Source organism: Pyxicephalus adspersus, chromosome 2, assembly GCF_032062135.1.
Source record: "Pyxicephalus adspersus chromosome 2, UCB_Pads_2.0, whole genome shotgun sequence".
Classification (NCBI taxonomy): Eukaryota; Metazoa; Chordata; class Amphibia; order Anura; family Pyxicephalidae; genus Pyxicephalus; species Pyxicephalus adspersus.
In genome coordinates, this window is record NC_092859.1 from 135,545,249 (window position 1) to 135,552,222 (window position 6,974).

At 37.6% G+C, this 6,974-nt stretch overlaps 1 long non-coding RNA gene across 2 annotated transcripts in view; it reads left to right on the forward strand.

The window, feature by feature from the left end:
* Positions 1-972: 972 nt before the first annotated feature.
* The window catches only part of LOC140322197 (uncharacterized), a 16,750-nt gene continuing 10,748 nt past the window's right edge, over positions 973-6,974 (forward strand). Inside the window, exon 1 of one of the 2 annotated variants that reach the window (XR_011919165.1) lies at positions 973-1,169. This is a non-coding gene — a long non-coding RNA (uncharacterized lncRNA). The remainder of the gene's footprint in view (positions 1,170-6,974) is intronic. The other variant, XR_011919166.1, reaches the window with a different exon arrangement.

Genomic DNA, 6,974 nt, shown 5'->3' on the forward strand with positions numbered 1-6,974 from the left:
GAGAGAGGAGGTGTACGGAGAAAAGAGAACCGGGCCAAGGACTGACCCTTGGGGAACACCAACAGGGAGGAGAGTGGGCGAGGAGGAATTACCATTGAAAGAAACTTGAAAGGAGCGGTCAGACAGACAGGAAGCAAACCAAAAGAGAGCATTGTCACTGATACCAATGGAGCCATGATTTGTATTAGAAGAGGGTGATCAACAGTGTCAAAAGAAGAGGAAAGATAAAGGAGAAGGAGGAGGGAAATGTTGCCCTGAGACTTAGCTCTGATGAGGTCATTGGCCATTTTAGTAACACACAATAGGAGGGGATACAACTTATTTACCTTAGATCAGTATTTACAAATTCCACAACTGATCAGAACACCAAAAAAATGTCTTTTAGGACTGGTCCTTCAGCCACCAACCTCCACACTATATATATAAATAATTAAATATAAAATCTGTGCAAAACTAAACAGTGACAGTCCATTTTAGTTGCTCCACAATCTTCATAAAATAAACACTCTTTTTTTTTTTCTTCCTTCCTGAAGCCCATCAGCTTTCTCACCATGGAATCACTCTGCTCAGATTGATGTAACAGAATGTATACCATACTTTCCAAACATTCTCTTTGTTACAGGATATCAGTGCCTTTGCCAGCTTTTTGCCACTTCATTTTTTCCTCCAATCATTCTTCTGTCTTTTCACTCCTTGTATAATACAAAGTGAAATCTCTCATGGTGTAGTTTTCCTTTTTTTTGTTAATTTGTACTCAGTGTGCTCTTAAAGAAAAGTCTACTCAACTGGTACGTGTGTTAAATCAAAATTGTTTTTGATTGTCTGCTCCCCATGAAGAGGGTTCTCAGTATTCCAGCCAAGAGGGCCCTGATTAAATTCTTGTCCAAGGCCCTAATCTATTTAAAACTGGCCTTGGAGGAGCCACCCAGAATGAGAGAACTAGGAGGGAAGAAGAAAGCAGCGGCCAGGGAAGTGAGGCATAAGATAAATAAAACTGTATTTTACTAGTAATCTAGCCAATAACATTTCAGCTTTAATTCTGCTGGTTGCATGAAACATGCAAAATGGCAATGACTCCAACTGGTCCAGCGACTGTTCCAGGTGCTGTTTGGAGAAATGACAGAGGCAAGCAAAGGAGAAGGGGGAGGACTGCAATTGTAATATGGACAGTGAGTACAAGTCCCCCTGCAATGCCACTGCACCCCTCAGTTTAAAAAACCAAGCTAGAGTTGAAGTTTTTTTTTAAAGTGCAGTAACTATTTCAGTACTCTTACAGCTATGCTTTAAGTGTTTGCTTTAAACTTTTAATGAATATAGCATCAAATGCTGTTGTTAACCAGAGCGCAAAATAGGCCAGTATCATTTTACTTTGCCCCTACAGTCTAATTTCAGCCTGCTGAGTCACCTTGAGATCTCTGTTCTGTCTGGCTCAATCACTTCTCGCAGTGTAACTACAGGGTTAGGTCAGACTCTTTGGAATGGAATCACAGTGAATTAGAGTCATCACACTTGCACACTTAAGTAAATGTGTACAGACAGGAACATCACTAGGGCATTAATTAATTGTTCCGATGACCCTTGTTCTCAGAAGAATAAATATATGCTGGCATTGCTACAATCAAATACTGTACATTTATATGGCCAAATTGAAAACTGTGCATAAATGTGATACTATTTATTACTTTAACAACTAAAAGAAACCCACCTGATTCATTTTAAAATGGATAATCCTTTCTGGCATGATCCAGAACCACCAGGCAAGTAGCCTGAGCATACATTTTAGTGTGAAATAGATATATTGTATATACTCAAGTATAAGCCTACTTTTTGCCATCCCAAATGCTCCGAAAAATGTGATAGCAGCTTATACTTGTCTATCTTGTATCTCCTGTAGCTTGTAAGTACTAAACTACTTACATACCAGTATTTACTTGTCTGCGTTTGTGGTTACAGACCAAGCTCTTTCCAGCCCCTGCTTGGTGTTAGTGAAATCACTACTATTGCCAGGGTTGAGCAGAAGGGAGTCAGATTTATGAGTGCTAATCCCCTGATGATAGAGGTGCAAGAGTGTAAAGGTGCGTACACACTTCCAATTTTTATCTTTCAAAATGAACGACGAACGAACGACGAACGATCGATTGGGCAAAAAATCGTTCGTAAAAAAGTAACCAACGACGCCGACGAACGAGGAAAGTCGCTGGAAACGAACGACCGGACCGGCGGATCGGATTGGACGACGATCGTTGAACATCGTTCGTGTGTACGATCGTTCATTGATCGTCCATGGTCTGAGCATACGTGATGAATGAACGTTCGCTCACTTCCTGTGGTGCACGTAACTTCCTGTATCGTTCAAACGATCGCATCTATTGTGTGTACAATATCTACGAACGATCGTGTCGTTATCTGTATGTACAGGATCGGTGCTATACGATCATTCGCCGTTCGTTTACCAATGATAATAATTGGAAGTGTGTACGTAGCTTTAGTGTGTATTGCATCCCTGTCATGTCCTGCCATATGAGTGTAAAATGATACTGCCTAGGATAAGGATTACACAAGTAAAGCACTTCTTTTTTTACTAGCAAGAACAAGTATCAAGGTTTATACTCCTTTTTGCTTGAGTATTTACTGGTGAACAGCAGTTGCTTTTGCTAACTTTTTCAGAAGGTTTTAGCCTTTCAGGCTATTATTTTAAAATATTTTATTCCATGTGTCATGTATTAGGAGTCATAATATGAATAATATATTCATCTCACATGGGGTTGGTTAAGGACAATAAGCAAGAGTAGCATATAAAAAATTTAGTATAATGCCATTAAAAATGTCCTGCAGCCATACCACTTTTTTAATGAGCCCCTAAATTTAGATTTCCTTTGTATGATAATTGAGCGATAGGTAAGAAAAGAAGATGATTATGATATACTAGGTCTGATGCACATTATGTGAAGCAAGGAAAGATGAGATCTTATTATTAAATGCTTTGGCTAAGTCACAACAATCCACAGGAAGCCACAACATCTTCCAGACTATCCTAGGCTCATCAACCCTTCTTGGCAAGTACCAGAGTTGTTGGATTGATAGACCACATCAAGCTGGGATGTTTATGTGCAGTGATTGGCACATGTTCCAAGCTGGCTCTTCATATGCCATATCCACCCATATCAGCATCTTATGAAGAATCCGAATGATATGCTGTGACCTTCTGAAACCATTCTTAGGACACACAAGCTAGTAAAATATTGTTCAGTGATTGTGAAGTCATGTGTATAAACCTATAGTCACAAGTCCCCAAAGTTTGTAGTTTGAAAGTTGGTAAAAGAAGGGAAGTGGGAAAAGAGCTTCCTATGAGCATTCAAAAGCATACAGAGTTCTTACATCACTGTTCTATAACTTTTACTTTTCAAACCATGCACCATAATGATTTTTTTTAATCCATTCTTCGGTTATTTAATAGTACTAAATCAAACTCTTCATGGTTATTCAACATTATGATTTCCTCATTTATATAAATGAACACTGTGCACAATATACAGAACATAATGTGTTGTTTTTACAATTTCATGGTCTTCAGTTCTCAATACTGTATTACATATTCTTCTTCACAGCCACTTGTAATCTGTTATTGTAGACAAATGGAATTAAACCGTTACTAAGCATTTCATTAAAAAAAAAAATAAAAAATGCATCTTTAACCTTTATGTTTTATTTTTTAGCATTTTTTTCTTTTAAAGATAAAAAATACATTTTGGATACACCAGCTTAAAATATGTGGCCATGCAAGAGCCTTTTTTTCTCGTTCAAATGATTTTGCAGTCTGGGTCTGAAAAAGTACTCCAGTATTGATTTTTTTTTGTTTATATTGTGGCAGAAATTGCTCCACTTCAGAGAACATATAGACCATTCATATCAGTCCTTGCCCCTAAAGGAGATAAGGATGTCATGCCCATGGCTACATTCATACAGTCAAATACAAAGGGTCAGTTTAATCCCAGCTGTTTATAAAATTTGGTCAAAAACCTTGTGGGAGGAAAAACCACACAAGCACAAAAAAAGCATTTTAAAATCTAGTTCTGCAAATAAAATCTTGTATTTGCTATGAAACTTTGGCAGAGATAACGAACGATAAATGCTGAGCATTTTAAGCTCTTAGAATCAGCAGAGGAAGTCACTGAGCTGCTATTGATAACTTTTTCAACCATTCACCAAGCTGCCATGGCAATCCAATGGCTTTAATAGTTTTTGAGGCAATTTGGTCTGGAGTTGATTTCACATGCTGACTTCTCATGTGGGGCCACACATTTTAGTGTGAGAGAAGCTCTCCAGGTATGACCGCCATGTAATGTAATACAGATCATCTCTGAATGCAGGTGAAATGAAACATAACACATCAAGGCAACACATCCCTACAACTGTTTGAAATTACACATTGATAGAACCAGGTATAAGTAGGTAATTGCAGGAGATGGGATACATTCCACGTAGAGAACCACAAATTTTGGTGGAATGTTGCAACGGGGAGCTATCCAACTCATCATTAAGAACCAACTCTATAAATACATCAGTTAGAACCAGCGCTCTTTATTGGGAGAATATTATAGCTGCCATTAATAATCTTTTCATTTTTTTAAAAATGCCAGTTGCCAAAAATTTCATGGCAAGCCAATGGCTTTAATTGTTTTTGAGACAATTTGGTCAGGCGTTCTGACTACACTATGACCTTCTAATTTGCATGTTTTTGGCCAATGACTCCAAAAGTTTTATAACCAGGGACAACCCGTCACTTATCAGGTAAACAGTGGCAGCCTCGATACTTCTCTCAGTAAAGATTTCCTAAAGCTTTAGTAACCCACCGAAACTGATATGATTTAGTTCTACTTAAAGTGGCATTTTATCTGTCCAATATGCCCAGAGCTATTGTCAGAAAAATAAAATAATCTGAATACCATTTATTTTCTAAAAGTGAACCGATAGTTGGATGTTCCATTCAATATTGCAATTTCCCCAAACAGAACAGCAACACTAATCTTCAATACTAAAACATGGCACACGTGTTACCAATGGGGATGGGATAGACTACAGGTCCATGCTGAGGATGGGACTTCCTGATCAGTTATGCTCAATCATTCAACAATAGGGCACAATTTCCAATCAATATTTACCAAAGACTATTCTAAAGATTGCTTTAAGAAAAAGCTGGATGCTTTTCTAGAAGCATAGAATATAGCTGGGTATTAAAGCTTTAAAGTAAAGAGACTGTTAATCAAGGTAACATCCAACTTTCTCATGAAGCAGGTTTTTTTTGCCTTCCTCTGGATTAACTGTCTATTGAGTTTTATCTGGGATAGGTTTATTTCCCTAGTGTTTAAACATTATGAACTTCTGTCTTTTGTCAACCTAACTGACAATGTAACTATGTAACACATCTGATCAAGAACTTGAAATTATTCTGATGTTCAAATAATTTGTGCTTTGTAAATTCCATAGCAATGTGATCTTTTTGCGGATCAGTGATGGGTTCAGAATATGTGTACTAGGTGTAAGCCTAAATTGTGACATTTTCAAAAATACTAAATCTTTAGTTGCAAGAATGAACAAAAACTGCCAAGGCAACACTACCGGTAGGACTGCATTTGTGACCCCCCCCCTTTCCTGTGGAGAGAGAGGAAGATATGCTTTGCATTACATTGACATGCATAGCAAAGTGTCTGTGCTGCATATATATGTAGAATGTGATTGGTGTGGAAAGGACAAATAGAAATCAATTGTTTTTGTGGTGTTCTTGCATTGGGTAACTGTGCACAGTATGGTCCATCGTATCTGGTGCGAATAAGCCTTAAAGTAACTTGTCAGTAGATGCTACAGAGAACTTTCCTAGAAACATGCACTACAGTGCAAAGGCAACCTAAGGAATTCTATGTAAGAAGAATCTGTCCAATATCCTGATGCTGGCAATGCATTACATGTATACAAGGAGACACAACAAGCTTAGTATGTTTACCTTAGGGTTTACCTAAGAATTCCTATCATAGCTATTAGGTTTGAAAGTCGTCTGAATTTGCAATTTTGTAATTTATCAAATGTGCCAAGACATTAATTTCTTATCATGGAAACTAAATCCACTGAGGGTCCATGATATAATGTGCGTACGCGGCATACATGCATATAATATCCCCAGGTTCCCACCTCCAGCTATGACAGCTCTGAGCTCCAATTTTTTTCTTTTTACAAGACCGTGTTTATAAATGTATAATATAAATGTAAGCATCTTTGTGTATTTGGTAGTCATAACTGTTTAATATTTTTTTTAAACACATTTGATAAATGTTCCCCAAAGGAAGACACTGATAGAACTGTATATATGCCATTTGCAAAAAAATTAGATCTTGTTTTGCAATGGTTTTACTCTGTGCAGATGAGTAATGTAACAAAGTGCCTGAAATCCCTGATGTCAAAGCCATTTTTAGTATACTGACAGTAAACATGTAGCGCTCAAGTGTAATTGTCATGCACGTCTTGACTCCTTATTGTGGACTAACTGCAAGTTATTCAGTTATTGTTCTGGAAATGGCAGTGATGGATGCGCCTGTTGTTCCTTGTTGTCATTGCCGTTATGTTGTTTGAAGTGTCAGGAAAGCTAACATCAGTCATATCTCCTGACACGAGATGCTTTCTTAGGTTTATTTACAGGAGCAGAGCAGTGACTCACCTGCCTGGGTGATGGGATTTAAGTGACATATGTGGAATATCAGTGTTGGCATGCTAATGATGATTCCTATGACCAATGAAAAAATTTACGCTGTGCACAGGCGCTCAGTAATTGTCATTTGTATTTCAATCTTTTTTATTGAGTTTTTTGGTATACAACCCCAAATAAAACCATTGACATTAGCATCCCTTAAACACAATTCGAGCCCTAGAAGGGCAAACAAAGTTCTACATTTACAAAAATAAAACTTGATACAAAGTTCACA